A 26,656-nucleotide genomic window follows, 5' to 3' on the forward strand; every position below is an offset into this window, starting at 1 on the left:
GACTTGGGACACCTGCACCCCAATGTCCACTGCAGCTGGGTCCACAGTAGCCACACTGTGGGAGGAGACTCGGTGCCCTCTGCCAGATGATGGATAAAGAGAATGGGAGATAGATGATGGTCATAGAGAGAGGAATGGTACTCAGGTATCAAAGAGAAGGAAATCTTGCCATTTGCAATGATGTGGATAGAACTAAAGGGAAAATGTTAAGTGAAGTAAGTCACTCGGGAAAGAGAATGACCGTGTGGTGTCATTCATAGGTAGAATTAAAGAAGCAAAGCAGATGAACATCAGTGAAGGGAAGGAGAAACAAATAAGATCAAAACAGATGCAGGAAATACAGACTCTTAATGATAGGAAACGAACTCAGGGTCGCTGGAGGGGTGGGGGCATAACGGGGGAAATAGGAAAGTGCTGCGTCTCACTCTGTCCTGCTTCTCCAATACTGGTTTGCTGTCAGGGGTTATTTGTTGAGGAGGATGGATGTTATGGGGGTTTTTTCCTATTTCTAAGGTCTGCCACCATGATTTTGATAGGAATGACATTGAAACTGAGGGTGGCTTCAGGAACTGCGGACATTTTCACAAGATGAGGCTCCCACCCCACGAGCCCAGGACGGCCTCCCAGAGCCTGGTATGGCTCAGTGCACCAGTCTTGTGCTCCTTTGGTTCAGTCTCATTATTTATTCTCCTTGATGCTCCTGAGAATGCCTTCACATCCTTCCTTTCCTTCCTGAGTGCTCATTGTCAGGACACAGCAAGGCTACTCTGCTCTGTAGGGTCAGTTTGTGTCCGTGACTTTACTGAACTCACTCCTTAGTTCTAACAGGTTTTGGTGGAGGCCCTGGGGATGCCTGTTTCTAGTTCTGCATCTTCAGCATATAGGGACAGTGTGACGTCCCCCTTCCATGTGTGGAACATTTGCTGTTTACAGCTTAATGTTAGAAAGCCCCACAATTGAATCAAAACTGAGCCCAGGCCAAGGGCAGGAAGCCCCTATTAGAATGAGAACAGAGCTCAATGCCCTTGAAGGCCCCATATCAAAATGTAAACAGAACTTGAGGAATTGCTCCAGCCCTTCTGGAGGTCCCCGAGACCAGCCCTTAAAACTAAGCTAAAACCCACCTCAGGGTCCAAGTCCATGCTCCGCTTGTTGGGTACACTTGGACACAAGCTCGAGGTGGTAAATAAACCCTCGTGTGTTTGCATCACTGTTGGCTTCTCGGAGGTTTCTCGGATTCGCAATCTTGGGCACAACAGTCTGAGATAAAAAAAGAAAACCAAAAGAAGCTCGGACGCCTGTCGAGTGAACGCAGGATTCTGAGAGAAGCGGCGGAGACCCGGGGACTTGAGGGATCTACTGTGGAGGCCCCTGCAAACTGGGGGGCAGTATGTTCAGCCCCAGAGCCAGAGGACCCAGAGACCCCACCCGCATCCCGCCCATCTGGGCCTGGTCTGAGGGAGCAGTACAGCGCCGCCCACTGGAGGCCAGAGGCGCTGAGGCCCACCCCGCCTCTGACCCCACTGATGCATCTCCCAGGCAGATGTGCACCTGACAATCAGCGCCATGGCCAATCCCCACACCCTGCACAGACCACTCGCTGCCACCAAGGTGTCGGACCACAGAGGTTGCAGAGCTTCAGCTCTGCTTGGAAAGTAGGGTCTAGCTTCCTTTGTACTTTGTGCTTTATTTTCATTTATTTTCTTTGATTCTATTTTATAAATTGCCTTATTTTAATTTTTATGTATGTACCTTATATATTTCTCATTTTTAGTTTCATGGTACTTTAATTGTGTTTCTTATTTTGGTATTTAGAATCTTTTAACAACCAGGCAAAAATAATCTGGTAGTTTTTTTAGGGAGGTCACTTGTTATTGTTTTTCTTGGTTTTTCTTTTTCTTCCATCTTTCTTTTCTGGAAAAAATAATGAGATGGAGAAATTCACCTCCATAAAATATTATGAGGTAAGACTCACAACCAGGAAGTCCATCAAGTCCATCAAGTCTCTCTGTGACTATCACAAAAAAATAAAAATTAAAAAAAATAGACACCATATTGCATGTGCATTTAAAATTAGCAATGTATAACATTTATTTCCTTGACATTTGACTTCCAAAGAGTTCATAGTGTTTCAGTGTCAGTTGAAACAGGGGAAGAATCTCAGGGAAGAATCCGTCACTTAATAATAGGACCATTGGTACTAATGTCTCTCAATTATTTCCAAATCCATAAAGATTCATTTCCTGATGAATGACTGAGCTGTGAAGAAATAGATGAGAAAGCCTCATCCCTCTGAATTACTTGTGTCAGAATATTTTAACCATAGTACTATGGATAGTAAATTATCCTTATTAACAGGAAATACATCTCAGATTAAAATCTGAGAAATCAGATGGGCAGAGAAAAAATGCTTTAAATCGCTCCTCAAGTTTTATTTTTTTAAAATTTTTTAAATTTATTTATGATAGTCACAGAGAGAAAGAGAGAGAGAGAGAGGCAGAGGGAGAAGCAGTCTCCATGCACCGGGAGCCTGATATGGGATTCGATCCCGGGTCTCCAGGATCGCGCTCTGGGCCAAAGGCAGGCACCAAACCACTGCACCACCCAGGGATCCCGCTCCTCAAGTTTTAAAGACAAAAGAGAACTTTTCTATGTACAAAGTCAGTTGTCAAGATACCTTAGGGAATAAGATTCTGCAGCATCGAATCCTGCTGCACTGCCGGGACGCCCGTGCCCCAGGTCTTCCTGATCCCAAATCCCTGGGCGTGTCCCCGAACACAGGCTGCCAGGCTGAGGTCATTTGCAATTTCTCTTTTAGGAGCTCCAGGGAGGGGGGCATGAGCTAGATAGGACAGGATAGGATGCATGGAGGCCGAGAACATTACGGCCATTCTACTTTAAGTTCAGTATTAGCACACGTCCAAAACTAAGCTAAAACCCTCCTCGGGGTCCAAGTCCCTGCTCCACTGTGTGGGGTATACCTGGACCCTTGCTTGAGTTTGTAAAACAACCCACGTGTGTTTGCATAAGTGTTGGCTCCTTAGTGGTTTCTCGGATTCGCAATTTTGGACACAACACCCGCATGACCCCTCCCCACCTGGACAGACCTCCTGTCCCCTCCCACCCACCACAGCTGGGCACAGACACTCACACAGTTCCACGGGCACGGTGGGCACTCCCGCCATCCCTGGACTCCCAGGGGATGGAAGGAGGTTTCGGCAGGACACACTCCCATGGTGGCCCCAGGGCTCCCTGCCCAGGAGAGCACCTGGTGACAGGTCGGGGTTTGTATCCCTGATGCCAATTCCTCCTCACAGGGTTTCCCGCAGGAAATGAAAGAGGAGGACCTGGTCTCCTCCAGGGACATCACGCAGGTGGACCTGGACGTCAACAGGACGTTCAGCAGTCACATCATATTTTGGGACTACTACGGGGTAGGGTGAGGTTGAGGGGCCAGGGGGGATCAGGACCCAGTGGAGGACCGGGGGTATCTGGGTAGGGAAAACGGGGCTTCTGAGTCGGGGGGCAGAACAGAAGCCAACAACACAACGCTCCATGGTAGGGTGTTGGGGATGACCTCTGTGCCCCCACCTCCGGGGCCTCGGACATAAGGAGGACACTAGGATGGGGTTTCCAGGGCTTGCCATGGGAGCTGAACCCCAAAGGGGAGAGGGACGGTCCTCTGAGTAGCAGGGGATGGGGTGGGGGACGTGGGGGGTAGGAAATGGATCTGGGTGCCAGGAGGCATGGCCACGGCTGGAGCAGGATACACATCGATCCCATGAGTGTCGGACAGGTCAGAGTGACACCCACTCTCGGTGATTTATATATTTCTAAGTTCTATGCATTTAATTTGAGGCATTTTGCAATTTGAAAACACACATAGTATGATGAACCCCAGTTAATGCCCCCGGTCCAGCCAGGATCCTGCAATGACAACACCCCGACCCAGGGGCAGGTGTCACAGCAAACCCCAGACTGGAGTTGCCTTTAAGTGTAGACATCTCCTTGTGCATCTTAGAGGAAGGGGATGCCCTGTGTCCGCAGGCCCCCCATGACATCCCCCTCATTTTCCACTCCCACTCCATCCCCCTACATCATCATTCCCCATGGCATCCCACCTACACCATCCCCCTCAAACCCACAGAGCCCCACACAATCCCCACCCACACTATACCCCAACACCATGTCCCCACACCATCCACCCACACACCATCAGCCCCCATCAAGGACCCGGTGCAGGTGCCCCCTGTGGGACATGCTCAGCCTCCCCGGGCATCTCTCGATACCCTGCTCCCATCAGAAGCCCAGGGGTCCCATAGAGTACCCAGGGGTTGCAGGGAGGAGCGAAGACAAGGGGCCCCCGACAGGGTGTGTGCAGGTGAGTGGTGCAGAGGATGCACTGTCCCTCCTGGAGGGCGGCACACCCTTCACAGGACACCAGCCCATAACCCAGGGGGATCTGGGCTGGCCTGGCCCCAGGCTCTGTGAAGGTAGGGGTGATTTCAGACCCCACTTCAGGCCCAACAAAAAGACTAATGGGATCCAGCCCCCCATGGCCCTCTCTAGCCCTGGATTCTGACCCTACACTGAACGAGCCTTCTCACAGCTGGATGTGGCCTCCTGGGCCCTGGGGGTGCCACGCAGATCCAGGTCGCTGCCCTAGGGCAGCCCTGGGGATCCCAGGACACCCAAGGTTGGGGAGAGCAGAGGTAGGCCGGTGGACCCTACCCACACCCACACCAGGAGGCAGACTCCTCCAGGTGCTGGGGCCACAGGGACCCCACGACCGGGGTCCACCTGCCCTGCGGGGACCCAGTGCAGGAACCCATGAGCTGCAGGTCAAGGTCAGCTCTGCTGTCCTCACAACCATCTCTCACTCATGCTGAAACCTCAGGACACACGCCCCCACCGGAGTCCACACATGCTCCCCAGTGGGGGACTCCAGCACTTGCCCGCCCACCCATGTGATTCTTGTCCTCCCCTAAAGGACAAAATGGTCTCCCTTCCCAGGGGAAGGCATGCACCCTCGGCTCTGAGCCCATTTGCTGTAGAATGTCAATAAAGTATTGTGGTGTGAAAATGCACAGCCAGCCCGTTTCTGTGTCTCCCAGAACTCTGTGTATGGGGCGTAGAGAGACCCCCAGAGAGGAGGAGGGGGCACCACCCAGGCCCCAACAGCCCCTGCATGGGCACTGCAAGGCACAGCTGACGTCCCCACGTGCCTTCCAGGGGTGGCCAGATGCCAGGGTCAGGACCCCACAGACTATACTGAGACTCAGCCTGTGCCCCATGGGACAGGAGGGCCAGGGACAGAGTGACAGCCAGGGAGCCTCAGGTCACCAGGGTCTGTGAAAAGCGACCTGGAGGGTCTGTGCTCCCTCTGTCCAGGGGGCCGAGGCTGGCCCGGTTCCGGGGCACGTACTCCCCTCCCTGCATCCCCGGGCCAGTGTGCCTAGGGCACTGAAGGCCTGTGGGGCGCTCAGAGTGGCCCTGGAAGGGATGTCAGGACAACAGGCCCTTGTGTTGTGCCCAAGACTGCGAATCTGAGAAACTACCGATGAGCTGACACCGATGCAAACTCCTGAGGGTTTCTCTACAAGCTGTAGCTTGGGTCCAAGTGCACCTGACACAGCGGAGCAGGGACTTGGACCCCGAGACTAAGAGGCATAGCAGCTTTATAGGGACAGTGGACTGTGGGATATGCAGATATTTGCACAGTCATGTTGGTCCACACACAAGAGGCTGATTGAATTACACCTTACCCTATAGTATCCACTTGAGCTGGCCTATTACTTTGGTCAGAATTGGCTCAGAGTTTTGGGGCGCACAAAGCAGGGTTACATTGTTATGAGACGATTTCCAATTAGGGTTTGCCCAGCAGTTTGACTCGGGTGGGGCAGCGCCTTAAGCCATAAGCAGGTCATGTGGGGGTCATAGGAGAGGTGGCGGGTGTAGCACAAAATGGAATCAGTCCTGCGCTGCTTGTCCAGGGGTAGGGGATTTTTATTCAATTTCTTGTGTCCCAACTTGCAGCTCACCCACCTGGGCAATGCTCAACAGGTGGACTCAGCGTGCACACCTTGTGATGCTGGATCTCTCACACCAGCATGTGGAGGGCACCCTCCTTGCCCTAGTGAGTAGGGGCTGGGTGAACATGGGGCTCGGCCTGAAAGCCAGGCAGCACAGGGACCAAAGAAACCCAGCCCCGTTCCCACCCCGACCTCCATACACAGGCCGCCCCAGGGCTCTCCGCCATGGGTACCCGACTCCTCAGGAGCTCCCCCCAGGGTTGCCCTGAGGTCTGACTCCCTTCTGGAGAGGCATCGGCGAGAATAGAGGCAGCAGGCGCTCGGCGAGACACACTGTCGGACATGGTAATTTGGCCGAGCCAGTCCTTCGACCTCAGCTGAACCTCCAGCTGAAATTCACTACAGGAGTGAGCCCCGGGTCAGCCAGGAGAGCACAGCTAGCCACCCAGCGCCAGCACCAGAAATGATGTTGTACCAACCATTTCGGTGTTTGGGTTACCCAGCCAGAGGATCCGATAGCTACACGTCATAGATTCATGTGATAGACACACACACACCCCACAATGAACAAAAGTCAGAATCACCCCAATGCTGTCAAACAGCAGCTGGATGGTTACATACATGACACCGTGGTCCCCAATAGGATACATGGAAGACGCTATAAACCACGACTGCAGAGGTGCTGGAGGCACGGAGATGTTCCTGCTGAGTTCCAAAAAGAAGCGCAGAGGGGCAGGAAGCATCCTACGGGGGGGGGCCCCTTAGGAAAGGACACCAGGTCCCAGTGAAGGCTAAGGATGGTGAAATCTGTCCTCCTCCCTTTCAGCTTCTCGTTTTCCTCTTAAATGCCATTTTCCTCAGTCATACGAGCAAAAATTTATTTTATGTTTTTAACTTTCTTTTTATTGGATCCAATTTGTATGAATTATTTCTTCAGGAAGTGTGTCACTCAGGAGAGAAGTAGAGAGAAAGATTTTCCCTGACAGGCAAAGTATAAAGGAGTTCATGACCGCTAAACCAGTCCAGTAAGGAATTTTAAGAGGGACTCTTCTAGTGGGGGAAAAAAAGATACCAAAAGCAACAAAGACTAGAAAGGACCAGAGAACGTCACCAGAAACACCAACTCTACCACTAACAACAAAGCACAAGTTCATATCTTTGAATAAGCACTCTGAATGCTGATACTAAATGCTCCAATGAAAAGATATAGGGCATCAGAGTGGCTTAAAAAACAGGACCCGGGATGCCTGGGTGGCTCAGGGGTTGAGCCTCTGCCTTTGACTCAGGATGTGATCCTGGAGTCTGGGATCGAGTCCCATATTGTGCTCCTGGTGGGGAACATGCTTCTCTCTCTGCCTAATTTTCTGCCTCTCTCTCTCTCTCCTCTCTCTCTCTCATGCTCTCAAAAATAAAATTGTTATTAAAAGGGATCTCTGGGTGGCGCAGCGGTTTGGCGCCTGCCTTTGGCCTAGGGCGCAATCCGGGAGACCCTGGATCGAATCCCACGTTGGGCTCCCGGCGCATGGAGCCTGCTTCTCCCTCTGCCTGTGTCTCTGCCTCTCTCTCTCTCTGTGTGACTATCATAAATAAATAAAAAAAATTGTTATTAAAAAATCAAGATCCATCAGTATGCTGCCTACTAGAGGCTCACCTTAGACCTATAGACACCAGCAGTTTGAAAGTCAGGGGATGGAAAATCATCTATCACGCTAATGGTTATGAAAAGAAAGCTGGAGGAACAATACTTATATTAGACAAACTAGATTTGAAACCAAACCCTGGGGGACACCTGGTGGCTCAGTGGTTGAGCATCTGCCTTCAGCTCAGGGTGTGTTCCTGGGATCCTAGGCTCGAGTCCCATATTGGCATCCCTTTGGGGAGCCTGTCTCTCCCTCTGCTATGTTTCTGCCTCTGCTCCTCTGTGTATCTCTCATGAATAAATAAATGAAATATTTAAATCTCAAAAAGAAAGAACAAATACTGTAAGAAGAGATGAAGGAGGGCATTATTTCATAATTAAAAAGACTCTCTATAAGGATCAAACAACTAAATATTTATGCTGCCAACATGGGAGTACCTAAATATGGAACCCAATTACCAATAAACGTACAGAAACTCACTGATAATGATACAATGACAGGGGATTTTAACACCTACCCAGTAATGGCAATGGACTGATCGTCTATGCAGAAAATCAACAGGGGAACAATAGCCTAGACACACTGGGCCACAGGGACTCAACATATATAGTCTGAACATTTCTTCCTAAAGCAGAATACACATTCAAGTGCACATGGGACATTCTCCAGAACAGATCATATCATGGCCACAAATCAGCCCTCAACAGGTACAACAGGTACAAGAAGGTTGATATCACACCCTGTACCTTTTCGGAGCATGATGCTATGAAACTCAAAGTCTACAGTAATAAAAATTTGGACAGACCAAAAATACGTGGAGATTATGAACATCCTACTAGAGAATGAATGGAGCAAACAGGAAATTAAAGAGGAAATTTAAAACAAATGAAAATGAAAATATGTTTCTCCAAAACTCTGGGATGTAGAAAAGGCAGTCCAAAGAGGAAAGTACATAGCAATACAGGCCTACCTCAAGAAACAAGAAGTATCCAATACACAGTTAACCCTACACCTAAAGGAGCTGGAAAAGGAATAGCAAACAAATCTGAAAGCCTACAGAAGAAGGGAAAAAATAAAGATGAGAGCAAAAATAAACAATACAGAAATAAAAAAACATTAGAATGGAATAACAAAACTAAGAGCTATTTCTTCAAAATAATTAATAAAATGGATCAAACCCTATGCAGCCTTAGGAATGAGAAAAGAGAAAAGAACTAAATGAATAAAATCACAAAAGAGAGAAGAGTGATCACAATCAACACCAGAAAAATAAGACAATTATAAGGGAATACTATGAAAGATTATATGCTAACAAACTGGGAGACCTGGAAGAAATGGACAAATCCCTAGAAATGTGCAAACGAGCAAAACTGAATATGAAGAAATAGAAAATATAAACAGACCCATAAATAGCAAAGGAATTGAATCAGCAAGGTACCTGGGTGCCTCAGTGGTTGAGCATGTGCTTTGGCTCAGGTCATGATCCCAGGATCCTGGAGGATCAAGTCCCACATCAGCCTCCCCACATGGAGCATCATTTTTCCTCTGCCTATACCTCTGCCTCTCTGCACCTTGCATGAATCCATAAATAAAATCTTTAAAAAAGAAAAAAGATAAAAAGATGAGAAAGGACCCAAATAAAATCACACATGAGAAAAGAAAAATAACAACAAACACTACAGAAATACAAACGATAATAAGAGAATATGATGAAAAAGTATATGCCAGCAACCTAGAAGCTAGAAGAAATAGATCAATTCCTGGAAATGTATAACATAGCAAAAAGGAGAAATGAAGAAATAAGAAACTTGAACAGACAGATAACCAGCAAAGATATTGAATCAGCACTCAAGAATCTCCCAACAGGAGACGCTTAGATCAATAGAACAGAATGCAAAGCCGAAACAAGATACAAACCTGTAACTCTATGATCCATTAATCGACAACAAGACAGGAAGGAATATCCAATGGCACAAAGACAGTCTCTTCAACAAACCCTAACCTGACCCCAGGATAAGAACAAATGGTGTTGGGAAAACCAGGCAGCCACATGCAGAAGAATGAAACTGGACCACTTTCTTACACCATATATATAAAAAATAAATTCAAAATGGATGAAAGACCTAAATGTGAGACCTGAAACCATACAAAGAAGAAAAGATAGGCAGGAACATCTTTGACGTTGGCCATTGGATCTTCTTTCTAGATATGCCTCTGAGGTGAGGGAAACAAAAGCAAAAATACTATTGGGACTTCATCAAATTCAAAGCTTCTGCAAATTGAAAGACACAACCAACGCTAAAACGCAACATACAAAATGAAACGAGATATTTGTAAACAACACATCCAATAAAGAGTTAGTATGCAAAATACGTAAAGCAAATATATATCTCAGCATCCTAAACACAAATTATCCAACTGCAGATGGGCAGAAGACATTAATGGACTGTGTCTCTGACAAGACATCCAGATGGCCACCAGACACCGAAAGACACTCAGCGTCACCTATCATCAGGGAAATGCAAATCAAAACCACAATAAGATGTCACCTGACAGCCATCAGAATGGCTAAAATTAACAAGAGAAGAAACAACAGGTGTTGTTGAGGCTTTGGAGAAAGGGTAGCCCCCTTACACTCCTGGTGGGCATGCGAACAGGTGCAGCCACTGTGGAAAACACTGTGGAGGTCCTCGAGAAGTTAAAAATAGGGGATCCCTGGGTGGCGCACTGGTTTGGCACCTGCCTTTGGCCCATGTCGTGATCCTGGAGACCCGGGATCGAATCCCACGTCGGACTCACAGTGCATGGAGCCTGCTTTTCCCTCTGCCTGTGTCTCTGCCTCTCTCTCCATGACTATCATAAAAAAATAAAAAGAGAAGTTAAAAATAGAGCTACACTACGATTCCAAAATTGCAGAGCTAGGTATTTACCCCAAGGATACAAAAGTCATTTAGTAGATTCCAAGAGGGACACATAGCCCAGTGTTTGTAGCAGCATTATCAACAACAGCCAAACTGTGGAAACAGCCCAGATGTCCATTGGCAGATGAATGGGCAGAAAGATGTGGTAAATATACACACTGCGACATCACTCAGTCATCAGAAGGGATGAAATGAAGAATTTACAATGACGTGGGAGAAGTGGAAAGGACTTATGCTAAATGAACTCAGTCAGTCATAGAAAGACAGATACCAAATACCATACAATTGCATTCACATGTGAATATTAGGAAACCAAAAAAACTGGCAAAGGGGCAGAGTGGGGATGAGAGAAGCAAACAAAAATACACACTCTTAACCACAGAGAATAAACTAATAAATACCAGAGAAAGGTGGGGCGGATGAGGAATCAGGGGATGGGGATAGTGGAGGGCACCTGTGACCAGTACCAGGTGTTGTATCCAAGGGTTGAATCACTGATAGTAACCTGAAACTATATCATACAGTTTTTACAAAGAGGACTTCAAGTAAAACTTTAAAATTATAATTGGTAGTATTGATGAAACATGTACACACTAGAGATAAAATCAGAAAGGCAACTGAAAATCCCAATAAAGAGTATTTAGAACCACAAAACCCCTCTTTACCTCAGCTCGGGAGAAGACTGCCGTGCCTATTCTCACCCAAGTAAAAGCCTGGATTTTGATTCTCTGGGGAGGTCACTGACTTGGTGGAGTCAGGCTATCTTTGAACCCAAAACCTAAATAGAGTGCATAAAACGAAACTGCCCAAGATACTAGGAGTCCCAGTGCAAGCACATGCCAAGACCCACACTAACCATACACAGACATAACCCTAACCCTACACTTAATCCTAATGTTAACCTAACCCTTAAACAAGACCTATCACTAGTCGAAAACCAAACACAAAGCCCAATACCGAAACACATTCACTGAACCTTCCTGCCAAACCTCACCCTAACTCCTAAACGTCGGTACACCTAAACTTAGGTTTCCTTAACCCTGAACCCTACGTTAAATCTAACCCGAAGCCTAACCTCTAACCGTACGTAACCTTAAAATAAGGTATTCAAATCCTATTCCTAATCTTAACCTGTACCATAACACTAACCCTCTAATACTAATCCTATCTCATACCCCAAACTGTACCCTAACCCGTACCCTAAAACCAACCCCTAATACACTCCCTAACCCTATATCTGACCCTTTTCCAAAACTGTACCCTGATCCTGACCCTGACCTGACCCTAACCCTAACCCCTAACCAAACCTTAACCCTAACCCTAGCCCTAACCCCTATCCTAATCCTAACCCTCGCCCTAACCCTAAACCTAGCACTAGCTTTAACTCTAACCCTTAACTCAAACCCCTAACTCTAACCCCTAGCCATAACTCACACCCTAACCCCTAACCCTAACTGAAAACCTAAGCTCAACCCTAACTCTAACCATAACACTAACCCCAACTCCGAACCTACTGCCCTAATCCCTAAAGACTAAACCCTAACCCTAACACCAAATCCTGTCCCTAGCCCTAACCCACATCCTAACTCCTAACCACTGACCCTTACCCTTATCCCTCACCCTAACCTCTAATCCATAACCATAAGCATAATCACTAACAACTAACATCTAACGTAAGGCTAACCACCAATTGCCTCCCCTCCCCTAACCCAACCATTCATTCTACCCATTCACTTACTCTGTGATTCTGAGGAGTCCCTTCTGATATGGACATGGTCCCCAATGGCACCTCCAGAGTACTCCAGGGGGTCCTGAGGAAACCGGGCTCCTGTGAGTGTGCACGTGGCCCCACGTGTTCCTGAGCCATAGTCAGTGGGTCCTGAAGACGCCGGGTCTCCTGTCACTGTGGACTATGCTTCACATCCTCTGGAAGCCTCACAGCAGGTCCTCAGGAGGCCGGGGGCTTCTGTCAGCCTGGACATGACCCCACACCCCCAGAACACTCACCGTGGGTCCTGAGGAGGCTGTGGGCTCCTGTCAGCAAAGACCCAGCCTCATATATCCCAAAGCCAAAGTGCAAGTCCTGAGGACAACGGGGGTCTTGTCAGTGTTGAGGTGGACCCACATTTTCCTCAAGCCTCACCATAAGCACTGAGGAGGCTGGGGGCTCCTGTCAGCATGGACGTGGCCCCAAATATTCCCAAAACTTCACAGTGCGTCCTGAGGAGGCCAGAGATTCCTGTCAGTGTGGATGCAGCACCCACATCTTTCTTAGGCCTCACCAGAGACCCTGATAAGGCGGGGCTCTTCTGTCCGCATGGACGCATCCCCATATTTCCCGAAGACTACACCAGGGGTCCTGAGGAAGACAGCGTCCTGTTGTGTGGACGTTACCACACATACTCCCGAATTGTCACCAATGGATCTAGGAGGCCGCGGCTCCTGTCATCCTGAATGCGGCCCCCAGCTTCCAGAAGCCTCAATTTATATCCTGAGGGGCCTGGGAGTTCCTGCCAGAGTGGACGCAGTGCCACAACTTCCTGAAGCCTCCCCCCGGGTCCTAAAGCGGCCCAGGGGCTCCTGTCAGCCTGGATGCGGGCCCACAATTTCCTGAAGCCTCCACGTGGGTCCTGAGGCAGCCAAGTGCTCCTGTCAGCGTGTACGCGGTGCCACATCTTCCTGAAGCCTCCCCGCAGGTCCTGAGGTGGCCCACGGTCTCCTGTCAGCATGGATGCGGTCCCACAATATCTTGAAGCCTCCCCGCGAGTCCTGAGGCAGCCCAGGGTCTCCTATCAGGTTGTATGCGGGCCCACATCTTCCAGAAGCCTCACGGCGGGTCCTGAGGAGACCCGGGCTCCTGTCAGCGTGAACGCAGCCCAATGTCCCCTTTAGACTCCCTGAGCGACCTGAGGAGGCTGCGGCTCATCAGGGTCGATGCGTCCCCATGTCCTCCTCAGGCCTCCCCAGCACAGGCTGGCTCCTGTTAATGCTGGCAGAGGAGGCCTACTGCACATGCAGGTCCCCTGGGTGGGGCCTGGTCTCGGGCGCCCCCTTTGGGATGCTAGGCACTGCAGGAAGCTGTGTAGGAGGTGGCTTGCTGGTGCACGGGGCGGCACCTGCCTCCTTCCAGGCTCCAGCTGTGGCCTGTTAGCATAAGAAATGTCTCACTGAAACGGAGCCCAACACCCGGCTTCCCCAGAAATACTTAAGGACAAGGAGTTGGAGCCCACAGACCGCAAAATGAAATGTGGACCAGACTTTGAGCAAGTCCTGCAAAACTCACTCAACCCTCTTCCACTGTGGGTGGGAACGCGGGCTGGTGCAGCCACCCTGGAAACAGTGTGGAGGCTCCTCAGGAAGGTACAAATAGAGCCGCCCTGCAACCAGCAGGTGCAGGGACAGGAGTTGACTTCGAAGATACAGATGCAGTGAGACTCAGGACACCTGTACCGCAATGTCCACAACAGCCGTGTCCACAGTAGTCACACTGTGTGAGGAGTCTCGGTGCCCTCAGGCAGATGATGTATAAAGAGGATGGGAGATAGATGATGGTCATAGAGAGAGGAATGGTTCTCAGATATCAAAGAGAAGGAAATCTTGCCATTTGCAATGACGTGGATAGAACTAGAGAAATCATGTTAAGTGAAATAAGCCAGTCGGGAAAGTGAATGACCGTGGGGTGTCATTCATAGGTGGAATTAAAGAAGCAAAGCAGATGAACATTTGTGAAGGGAAGGAAAAACAAATAAGATGAAAACAGATGCAGGAAATACAGACTGTTAATTATAGGGAAAAAATGAGGGTCGCTGGAGGGTAGGGGACAGGTGAGGGGATCACAGGGAACCAGCATGAAGGAGGGCATGTGATGTCATGTGCACCGCTGTTATCTCCAACTGGTGAATCCCTGAATTCTTCCTCTGAAAGTATAATACACTATACGTTAATTAATTGGGTTTAAATTAAGTTAAAAAAATCAGTTGTATCAGAGCACAATTCTTTCTGGACTCTCTGTTCTGCTCCTTCAGCTTATGTCAAGAACACCACCCTTGAGTCTAGTTTGTTTAAGTAGACTCCACGCCTCATCCATGGCCCAGCCCAGGGCTAGAACTCAGGACCCCAAGGTCAGGATAGGAGGTGAGGTCAGGTGTCGAATGCTTAACCGACAGAGCCAGCCAGGGGCCCGAGAACAACACTGCTATATTCTGGGTCTCTGTGACATCGTTTGAAATAGGAAAGTGCTATGTCCCACTCTGTCCTGCTTCTCCAATACTGATTTCCTCTCCGGGGTCATTTGTGGGGGCAGATGGATGTTAAGGTTTTTTTTTTTTTTTCCTATTTCTAAGATCTGCCACCATGATTTTGATACGAATGACATTGAAACTGAGGGTGGCTTCAGGAACTGCGGACATTTTCCAAGATGAGGCTCCCACCCCACGAGCCCAGGAAGGCCTCCCAGAGCCTGGTATGGCTCAGTGCACAAGTCTTGTGTTCCTTTGGTTCTGTCTCATTATTTATTCTCTGTGATGCTCCTGAGAAGGGAGTCACGTCCTTCATTTCCTTCCTGAGTGCTCATTGCCAGGACACAGCAAGGCTACTCTGGTCTGTAGGGTCAGTTTGTGTCCCCTGACTTTACTGAACTCACTCGTTAGTTCTAAGAGGCTTGTTGGAGGCTCTCGAGTTTCTTGTTTCTCGTACCACATCTTCAGCATATAGGGACAGTGTGAGTTCCCCTTCCAGTTGTGGAACCTTTGCTGTTTACAGCTTAATGCCCTAGAAAGCCCCACAATAGAATAAAAACTGAGTCCAGGCAAAGGGCAGGAAGCCCCTATTAAAATGAGAACAGAACTCAATGCCCTAGAAGGCCCCATATCAAAATGTAAACAGAACTTGAGGAATTGCTCCAGCCCTCCTGGAGGTCCCGAGACCAGCATTTAAAACTAAGCTAAAACCCATCTCGGGGTCCAAGTCCCTGCTCCGCTATGTCGAGTGCACTTAGACACAAGCTCGAGCTTGTAAATAAACCCTCGTGTGTTTGCATCGGTGTCAGCTTCTCGGTGGTATCTCGGATTCCCAATCTTGGGCAAAACAGTCTGAGATAAAATATCAAAACCTAAAGAAGCTCAGACGCACGCAGAGTAAAAGCAGGGTTCTGAGAGAAGCAGCAGAGACCCGGGGGGTTGGCGGCTCTTCTGTTGAGGCCCCTGCAGATGGGGCGGGGATGCTCAGCCCCAGAGCCAGAGGACCCAGCTTACCCACCGGAATCCTGCCCTTCAGTGCGGAGTCTAAGGGAGCAGCACAGCGCCGCCCACTGGAGGCCAGAGGCGATGACACCCACCCAGCCTCTGACCCGCAGGTGCATCTCCCAGGCAGATGTGCACCTGAGAATCAGCGCCAAGGCCCTTCCCGAGACCCTGCATAGACCACTCAATGCCACCAAGTTGTCAGACTACAGAGGCAGCAGAGCCTCAGCTCTGCCTGGAAAGTAGGGTGTAGCTTCCTTTGTACTTTGTGCTTTATTTTCATTTATTTTCTTTGATTCTATTTTATTAATTGCTTAATTTAATTTTTATTTATGTACCTTATATATTTCTTACTTTTACTATCATGGTACTTTAATTGTGTTTCTTATTTTGGGATTTAGAATCTTTAACAAGCAGGCCAAAATAATCTGGTGCTTTTTTTTGGGGGAGGATAGTTGTTATTGTTTTTCTTGGTTTTCCTTTTTCTTCCTTCTTTCTTTTCTGAAAAAAAATAGTGAGATGGAGAAATTCAACTCCATAAAATAACATGAAGTAGTACTCACAGCCAGGAAGTTCATCAATACACATATATGATGTCTAACTACAGTTTAAAACTATGATTATAAAGATAGCATCTGGGCTGGAAAAAAAAACACAGAAGAAAACTAGAGAATCCCTTACTGTAGAAATAAAAGAACTAAAATCTAGTCAGGCCAATGTTAAAAATGATATAACTGAGATGCAGTCCCAAGTGGATGCCTTCAAAACAAGAAAGGTTATGGACCACAAAGGCAGACATAGGGAACTCAGCCACTTATTAAAACAACATTTGGGATCCCTGGGTGGCGCAGCGGTTTGGCGCCTGCCTTTGGCCCAGGGCGCGATCCTGGAGACCCGGGATCGATTCCCACATCGGGCTCCCGGTGCATGGAGCCTGCTTCTCCCTCTGCCTGTGTCTCTGCCTCTCTCTCACTCTCTCTGTAACTATCATAAATAAATAAAAAAAATAAAAAAATAAAACAATAACATTCATATCATAGGAGACTCAGATGATGAAGAGAGAGAAAAGGTGGGCCTTGCTCAGCCATTAGAAACGACAAATACCCACCATTTGATTCAACGTGGATGGAACTGGATGGTATCATGCTGAGTGAAGTAAGTCAATCGGAGAAGGACAAACATTGTATGTTCTCATTCACTTGGGGAATATAAATAAGAGTGAAAGGGAATATAAGGGAACGGAGAAGAAATGTGCGGGAAATATCAGAAAGACAGACAGAACATAAAGACTCCTAACTCTAGGAAATAAACTAGGGGTGATGGAAGGGGAGGAGGGCGGGGGTGGGGGTGAATGGGTGACGTGTACTGAGGGGGGCACTTGACGGGTTGAGCACTGGGAGTTATTCTGTATGTGGGCAAATTGAACACCAATTAAAAGTAAATTTATTATTAAAAAAAAAGTTTGAAAGAAAGAAAAAGTGGCATCTGGTTGACTCAGTCAGTTAACCTTCTGCCTTAGGCTCAGATCATGATCCAGGTCCCAAGGCAGGCTCCCTGTTCAGCAGGGAACCTGCTTGTCTTTCTCCATCTGCCCTTCTCACTCATGGTTTTTCTCTCCTCTCTCTCTCAAATAAATAAATAACATCCTGAAAAAGAAACAAACAATCAAACCCAGAAGGACTAGAAATCTCCCATGTAGAAGAATTTCAAAGAAGTTGTGCAGACATTCCACCCTCAAGTTGATTAGCATAGCCTCCCACTCTTATGTGTCGAATACACATAGTAACTTCCTTCTACAAAATATAATATGAAAATCTTAATATAAAAATGATAATAAATAATAATAATAATAAAAAGAATCACTTTACTATGGAGAAAGCTGACAAACACTACCTCAGCAAGATGATCAGATCAATACCAAGACTGATAAATCATGTTGATAATATCTATCCTTTATATAATAAAAATGGTGTTATCTCTCTGTATATAATCCACAAAAACAGTTCAATCATGAGTTAAACAACAGACATGTCCCAACTGAGGTATATTTTACAAAATACTCTACTTCTCAAAGTGTTCCAGTTCAATGACAACAAGGAAAGGCTGAAAGACTGTCACAATCCAGAGGAGCCTAAGAAAACATGAGTACAAATGGAATGGGATATGAGGGATGGTAACTTAGCAAAAACTAAGGAAATCTGAATAAAGTATGGTCTTTGGTTAATGCGACTATTTTAATATTGATTCATTAGCTAATACTTGTACCGCACTAATATACCATCACAGTCATGTCCCTGCCCCACACCATCCACCCCCACACCACTGGCCCCCAGAAGGACCCAGCGGAGCTGCCCGGTGGGACATGCTCAGCCTCCCCAGGGTTCTCTGCATACCCTGCTCCCATCAGAAGCCGGATTGTTCCATAAAGAACCCAGGGGTTGCAGGGAGGAGGGAAGGCAGCGATCCCGAAATGGTGGGTGCAGGTGAGTGGAGCAGAGGACACATTGGGCCCTGCCTCCGCCCACTGTCCCTCCTGGAGGGCGGGCACACCCTGCACAGGACACCAGCCCCTAACCCAGAGGGACCTGGGCTGACCTGGCTCCGCGCTCTGTGGGGGCTGAGTTGATTTGAGCCCCCTCCCAGGCCCAACACAAAGACTAATGGGATCCAGGCCCCCATGATCCTGGCTAGCCCTGGATTCTGGCCCCAGGGTGAGCCAGCCCTCTCACAGCTGGATGTGGCCTCCTGGGCCCTGGGTGTGCCCTACAGATCCAGGTCGCTGACCTAGGGCAGGCCATGGGTTCCCGGGACACCCCAGAGTGGGGACAGGATGGATAGGCCAGTTGGCCCCACCCGACCCCAGTCCAGGAGGCAGGCTTCTCCAGGTATTGGGGCCCAGCGGGCCCAAGGCCGGGGTCCAGCTGCCCTGCAGGGTCCCAGTGCAAGAGCCCATGAGCTGCAGGTCCAGGTCATCTCTGCTGTCCTCAGAACAGTCACTCACTCAGGCTGAAATCTCAGGACAAACACCCCCACCCAGAGTCCACACATGCTCCCACGATGTGGACTCTAGCACCCGCCCCCCCACACCGTGGGATTCTTGCCCTCCCCTAAAGGACAGAAAGGTCTCCCTCCCCAAGGGAAGGCGCGCAGTAGGCTCTGAACCTGTTTGCTGTAGAAATCAATAAAGTGTTGTGGTGCGAAAATGCACAGCCAGGCCATTTCTGTGTCTCCCAGAACTCTGTGCATGGGGTGTGGAGAGACACCCAGAGAGGAGGAGGGGGCACCATCCAGACCCCAAACAGATCCTGCAGGGGCGCCGCCAGGTAGACACAGCTGATGTCCCCATGTGCCTTACAGGGGCGGCCAGATGCCAGGGTCAGGACCCACAGACTTTTTTTTATAGATTATTTTTTTTTAATTTTTATTTATTTATGATAGTCACAGAGAGAGAGAGAGAGAGAGGCAGAGACATAGGCAGAGGGAGAAGCAGGCTCCATGCACCAGGAGCCGGATGTGGGATTCGATCCCGGGTCTCCAGGATCGCGCCCTGGGCCAAAGGCAGGCGCTAAACCGCTGCGCCACCCAGGGATCCCTGGACCCACAGACTTTACTGGGACTCAGGCTCTGCCCACTGGGCCAGGAGGGGCTGGGACAGAGTGACAGCCAGGGAGCTTCAGGTCACCAGGTTCTGTGAACAGCGACGTGGGAGGTCTGTGCTCCCTCTGTCCAGAGGGCTGCGGATGGCCAAGTTCTGGGGCACCTCCTCCCCTCCCCGCATCACTGTGCCTGTGTTCCTGGGGCACAGAGGGCCTGTGGGGCGGTCAGCGTGGCCCTGCAAGGGATGTCAGGACAACAGGCCCTGGTGTTGTGCCCAAGATTGCAAATCAGGGAAACCACTAAGGAACCCACACCGATGGAAACTCCCGAGGGTTTCCTTACAAGCTAGAACTTGGGTCTAATTGCACCTGACACAGCGGAGCAGGGACGTGGATCCCGAGACTAAGAGGCATAGCAGCTTTATAGGGGCTAGTGGCCCATGGGATACGCAGAAAGTTCCACAATCATGCCAGTCCACACGCTGGTGGCTGACTGAATTACACCTTACCCTATAGTATCCACTTGAGCTAGCCTATTACTTTGGTCAGAATCGTCGCACAGTTTTGGGGGGCACAAAGCAGCGTTACATTGTTATGAGCCGATTTCCAATTAGGGTGTGCCCAGAGGCCTGACTAGGGTGGGGCAGTGCCTTAAGCAATAAGCAGGTCATGTGGGGGTCATAAGGGAGGTGGCGGATGTAGCACAAAATAGAATCATTCCTATCCTGGTTGTCCAGGGGTAGGGGATTTTTTTTAACTTTCCTGGGTCCCACACTTGCAGCTCACGTACCTGGACCACCCTCACCTGGTGGACTCAGACTGCACACCTTGTGGTGCTGGATCTCTTACACCAGCGTGTGGAGAGCACCTTCCTCGCCCTAGTGAGTAGGGGCTGGGTGAGCATGGGGCTTGCCAGAAGCCCAGGCAGCACAGGGGACCGAGAATCCCAGCCCTAACCCCAACTCGACTCCCACACACAGGCAGCAACAGGGCTTTCCGCCATGGGCAGCCAGGTCCTCAGGATCTCCCCACAGGGTGGCGCTGAGGTATGGCACCCTGCTGGAGAGGCATCAGGGAGAAGAGAAGCACCCAGCGCTCAGCGGGATCCCCTGCGGGACATGGGAATTTGGCCAAGTCGGATGTTCCAGCAGCTGACCCTGCAGCAGCATCACTGCAGGAGCGAGCCCCGAGTTGGCAAGGAGAACCCAGCTATCTGCCCAGCGCCAGCACAAGAAATGATGTTGTGCCAACAATTTTGGCATTTGGGTGACCCAGCCAGAGGATCAGATAGCTGCACGTGATATCTGCCTGTGATAGACACACACACACCCAAAAGCAACAAAAGTCGGAATCCCCCCAATGTTGTCAAACAGCAGCCGGATGGTTACATACACGACGCTGTGGTCCCCAATAGGATACATAGAAGTCGCTATAAACCATGACTGCAGAGGTACTGGAGGCACGGAGATGTGCCTGCTGGGTTTCAAAAAGGAGCACAGAGACGCAGAAAGCATCCTACGGAAGGGGTGCCCCTCCTGGGAAAGGACACCAGGTCCCTGTGTAGGCTATGGATGGATCTGTCCTCCTCTCTTTCAGCTTCTGGTTTTCCTCCTCTTTTGTTCTTCGTAATTCTAGTTTAGCCTCCACCCTGCATCCAAGACAATGACCAAAGAGGCTTCGTTATGAACATCGCATCCTAAAAGGAGGCTGAGCTTTGGCTACCGAGTTCAAAAATGGTCATTGCCTAGGTGTATGCTGATCCCCCGAACTCGTGGCTTCACGGCTCTTCTCTCCCTGCAGAATGAGGGGAACCACAGGTCTTACAATGAAAGACGCCCACTTCAACTCGGGCTGGACTATCCTTTCTGGAGCACGTCATCTGGGCCAAGTAGTGCAAGCGTGGCAATCAAGAATAGATCGCAGGTGAGACATAAGCAAACACTTACCTTTGATGTCATGCTTTATTTGTTCATCCATTTATTATTTGTTAAATATTTTCATTTAATGTCCTCTCTATACCCAACATGGAGTTCAAACCCACAACCCTGAGATCAAGATCCCCCAACCAGGCCAGCCAGGCAACCCAGTGCCATGTTTCATAACTCTTTGCTTCCTTGCCTATCTCTGCATCGAACTGGAACATGAAGTCCTTGACGGGAAGCTTTAGTTACCTCCGAATCCTAGAACGTTCTCACTGTATCCCAATCCTAGATTGACATTTACCATTGAATAGCACTTTAAATAAAGAGTCAGTAAAATAACTACTACCGTAAAGAAAATTATCAACTTTTCACATGTGTGGGTCCTGCTCCCTGGGCTCCCAGGGAAGCTATGTTTTCTTTCACATTGATCAGGTCCAAATGACTCCGCCACACCTCAAAGCGTGGGCTCAGTTTCTGCCCTGACACATGCAAGACCCCTGCTTCAATTGACATGTATCAATGAATCAAAGAGAGACTGACCGGCTCTGTGTTGTTCGTAAGAACATGGGACTCTTGTTCTTGGGGTAGCAAGTGCAAGCTCCATGTGGGCTGTAGAGATTACAGAAAAATAAAATCTTAAAAAAAGTCAATCAGTTGATCTTGGGGAGACACAGCCCTGGATCCCACAAGGGCAGAGAGCCAACTGACAGTTCTACGCACAATATTATATGCAGCAGTGCACAAAATCTGAACTTTCAGAAGTCTCCTAGAGTGGGAGACACACCAGCCTTAAGGTGTTCAGGTGGAGAAGTGGGGGGCAGTCCCTGGAACGACAGGGCGGGCTCAGGACTCCCAGGGGTCCCAAGGACAGTGGCGCCAACTGTTCCCAGGCACAGGAGGAACCCAGCTGAGAGCAGTGCACTCGGGCCAGCTGTCTGCCCTGTGTAGCCATAAGCTGCAAACCCCTGTGCAGTCACAGGGCCCAGTTCCTGGGAGAGGCCAGCAAAGGCCAGGAGTGCGAGGACACCCTCCCAGCAGGAAGAGAACAGGTCTCCACCAGGGCAGCCCCTAAAATTTGGAGTTTTATAATCCAGTCACTTGTCTGTGTGGAGGCTGAGAAAATTGAGGCTGTTCCACCTTAAGTTCACTGTTAGCACAATTACTGCCATCCCAGGACCCTGTGAATAAGAGCTAAAATTTACATTACTTCAGTTAGAGGAAAAAAGAAAAAAACAGCATACAGCTTAAGGTCCCAGAAAGCGCCATATTAGAATGAGAACAGAGCTCAATGCCCTTAAAGGCCTCATATCAAAATGTAAACAGAACTTGAGGAATTGCTCCAGCCCTTCTGGAGGTCCCTGAGAACTAAGCTAAAATCCACCTCGGGGTCCAAGTCCCTACTCCGCTGTGTGGGGTATACTTAGACCCAAGCTCGAGTTTGTAAATCAACCCTTGTGTGTTTGCATCGGTGTTGGCTCCTTAGTTGTTTTTCCGATTCGCAATCTTGGGCACAACACCCGCAAATCCCCTCCCCACCTGGGCTGATCCCCTGTCCCCTCAAACCCAGGCTGACCCTCAGTCACCTCCCGCCCACAGCAGCTCACCACAGCCCCTTACAGAGGTCCCAGGGCCACGGTGGGCACTCTGGCTGTCCCCTGCCTCCCAGGAGAAGAAAGGAGGTTTTGGCAGGACATATTCCCATGGTGGCCCCAGGGCTCCCTGCCCAGGATGACAGCTGGTGACAGGCCGGTATCTGTGTCCCTGACACCGGCTCCTCCTTCCTGGTTTTCCCGCAGGAAATGTCTCCTCAGGGACATCATGCAGATAGACCTGGACATCAACAGGATGTTCAGCAGCCAAATCATGTTTTGGGACTGCTAGAGAGTGGGGTGAGGCTGTTGAGTCAGGGGGCTTCAGGGCCCTGGGGGAGGCCCAGGGGCTTCTGGGTAGGGAACACGGGGCTTAAGAGACCGGGGGAAGCAACAGCAGCCAGCAACACACCACTGTATGGTAGGGTGCCGGGGATAACCCCCGTGCCCCAACCCCCAGGGCTTCGGGTATGAGGAGGTCACTAGGTCGGTGCCTTCAGGGGTTTCCATGGGAGCTGAACCCCAAAGGGGCGAGGGACGGCCTGTGGAGGGCAGTAACCGGACCTGGGGGCCAGGTGGCATGGCCGTGGCTGGAGCAGGACACACATCGATCCCATGAGGGTCGGACGGGTCAGGGTGACACCCACACTCGGTGTTTTATATATATCTAAATTCTATGCATTTGAGACAATTTGCAATTTGTAAACATACATAGTATGATGACCACCAGATAATGCCCCTGGTCCAGCCAGCGCCCGGCACTGACTACACGGGGCCACAGGGGCAGGGGTCACAGCAAACTCCAGACTGGGGTCACCTTTATCTGTAGACGTATCCATGTGCATCTGAGAGAAAGTGGATGTCCTGTGTCGGCAGGCCCCCATGTCATCCCCCGCATTCCCCACCCCCAACCATTCCCCTTCATCATCATCCCAAATGGCTCCGACCCATACCATCCCCCTCACACCCACACAGCCCCACACAATCCCCACCCACACTATACCCCCACCATCCCCCCTGCACTATCCCCCACACTCCACCACCATCATGCCCCTGCCCCCACAACATCCATCCCCACACCATCTGTCCCCAGCAAGGACCCAGTGCAGCTGCACCCTGTGGGACATACTCAGCCTCACCGGGGTTCTCTGGATACCCTGCTCCCACCAGAAGACCAGGTTTCCCATAGTGTACCCAGGGGTTGCAGGAAGGAGGGAAGGCAGGGAGTCCCCGACAGGATGGGTGCAGGTGAGTGGTGCAGAGGACCCACTGTGCCCTGCCTCCACCCACTGTCCCTCCTGGAGGGCGGCACACCCTGCATAGGACACCAACCCCTAACCCAGAGGGACAAGGGCTGGCCTGGCCCCAGGGTCTGTGTGCGCTAGGTTGATTTGAGCCTCCCCGAGGCCCAAAAGAAAGACTAACGGGATCCAAACCCCCATGGCCCTGGCCAGCCCGGGATTCTGGCCCCAGGCTGAGAGAGCCCTCCCACAGCTGGATGTGGCCTCTTGGGGACTGGGCGTGCCCCACATTCCAAGTCGCTGACCTAGGGCATCCCTGGGGATCCCGGGACACCCCAGGTTGGGGAGAGGAGGGGTAGGCCAGGGGGCCCCACCCGCACCCACAGCAGGAGACAGGCTCCACCAGGTTCTGAGGCCCCAGGGGGCCTGAGACCGGGGTCCAGCTGCCCTGCGGGGACCCAAAGCAGGAGCCCATGAACTGCAGGTCCAGGTCAGGTCTGCTGCCCTCAGAACCATCTCTCATGCTGAAACCTCAGGACACGAACCTACCCTGAGTCCAAACATGCTCCCAGGTGGGAGACTTCAGCACCCGCCCCCGCCCCACATGTGATTCTTGCTCTCCCCTAAAGGACAGAATGTTCTCCCTCCCCAGGGGAAAGCACGCACCCTTGGCTCTGAGCCCCTTTGCTGTAGAAAGTCAATAAAGTGTTGTGGTGCAGAATTGCACAGCCAGCCCATTTCTGTGTCTCCCAGAACTCTGAGCAGAGGGCTTGGAGAGACCCCAAGAGACGAGGAGGGGGCTACATCCACACCCCAAACAGCCCCTGCAGTGGGCTGCCAGACACACACAGCTGACGTACCCACATGCCTTCCAGGGGTGCCCAGACGCCAGGGTCAGGCCCTACAGACTTTACTGGGACTCAGCCTGTGCCCAGCAGGCCAGGAGGGGCTGGGACAGAGTGACAGCCAGGGAGCCTCAGGTCACCAGGGTCTATGGAAGCGACCTGGGAGGTCTGTGCTCTGCCTGTCCAGGGGGCCGGGGCTGACCAGGTTCCGGGGCACTTCCTCCCCTTCCCGCATCCCCGTGCCTGTGTACCTGGGACACAGAGGGCCTGCAGGGCGGTAGCGTGGCCCTGGAAGGGATGTCAGGACAACAGGCCCTTGTGTTGTGCCCAAGATTGCAAATTCGCAATTCGAATTCGAAACCACCAAGGAGCCCACACTGATGCAAACTCCCGAGGGTTTCTCTACAAGCTGGAGCTTGGGTCCAAGTGCACTGGACACAGAGGAGTAGGGACTTGGACCCCAAGACTAAGAGGTGTAGCAGCTTTATAGGAGCCAGTGGCCCAAGGGAACGCTGAAAGATGCGTAGTCATGTCAGTCCACATGCAGGTGGCCGATTGAATTACATTTTATCCTATAGTATCGACTTGAACTAGCCTACTACTTTGGTCAGAATTGGCGCACAGCTTTGTGGGGCACAAAGCAGGGTTGCATTGTTATGAATGGATTTCGGATTAGGGTGTGCCCAGCGGCTTGAGTCGGGTGGGGCAGCGCCTTAAGCCATAAGTAGGTCATGTGGGGTCATAGGGGAGATGGCCTATGACCATTTGGAGCACAAAATGGAATCAGTCCTGCTCTGCCTGTCCAGTGGTAAGGGATTTTTGTTAAAATTCCTGGGTCCCACACTGCAGCTCATGCACGTGGGCCACCCTCACAAGGTGTACTCAGCCTGCACACCTTGTGGTGCTAGATCTCTCACACTAGCATGTTGAGGGTACCCTCCTCGCCTTAGTGAATAGGGGCTGGGTGAGCATGGGGCTCGGCCTGAAGGCCAGGCAGCACAGGGGACCGAGAAACCCCAGCCCCGTCCCTACCCAGACTCCCAAACACAGGCAGTCCCAGGGCTCCCCCCAATGGGCAGCTGGATCCTCAGGAGTTTCCACCAGGGCAGCCCCGAGTTCTGGCTCCCTGCTGGAGAGGCATTGGGGAGAAGATAAGCAGCCAGCGCATGGCACAACCCACTGCTACACATGGGAATATGGCCAAGCCCGTCCTTCCAGCTCAGCTGACCCTCCAGCAGAAAGTCACTGCAAGAGCGAGCCCCGGGTCTGCCAGGAGAGCCTAGCTAGCCACCCAGCGCCAGCACCAGAAATGATGTTGTGTCAACCATTTCGGCATTTGGGTGACCCAGCCAGAGGATTAGTAGCTGCACATGATAGCTGCATGTGATAGAGACACACACACCACAAAACCAACAAAAGTCGGAATCCCCCCAATGTTGTCTAACAGCAGCCGGATGGTTACATACACGACGCTGTGGTCCCCAATAAGATACATGAAAGACGCAATAAACCATGACTGCAGAGGTGCTGGAGGCACAGAGATGTGCCTGCTGGGTACCAACAAGGAGCACAGAGGGGCAGGAAGCATCCTACAGAGGGGAGGCCCCTCCTTGGAAAGGACATCATGTCC

The sequence above is a fragment of the Canis aureus genome, chromosome 36 (genome assembly GCF_053574225.1).
Source record: "Canis aureus isolate CA01 chromosome 36, VMU_Caureus_v.1.0, whole genome shotgun sequence".
Taxonomy (NCBI): Eukaryota; Metazoa; Chordata; class Mammalia; order Carnivora; family Canidae; genus Canis; species Canis aureus.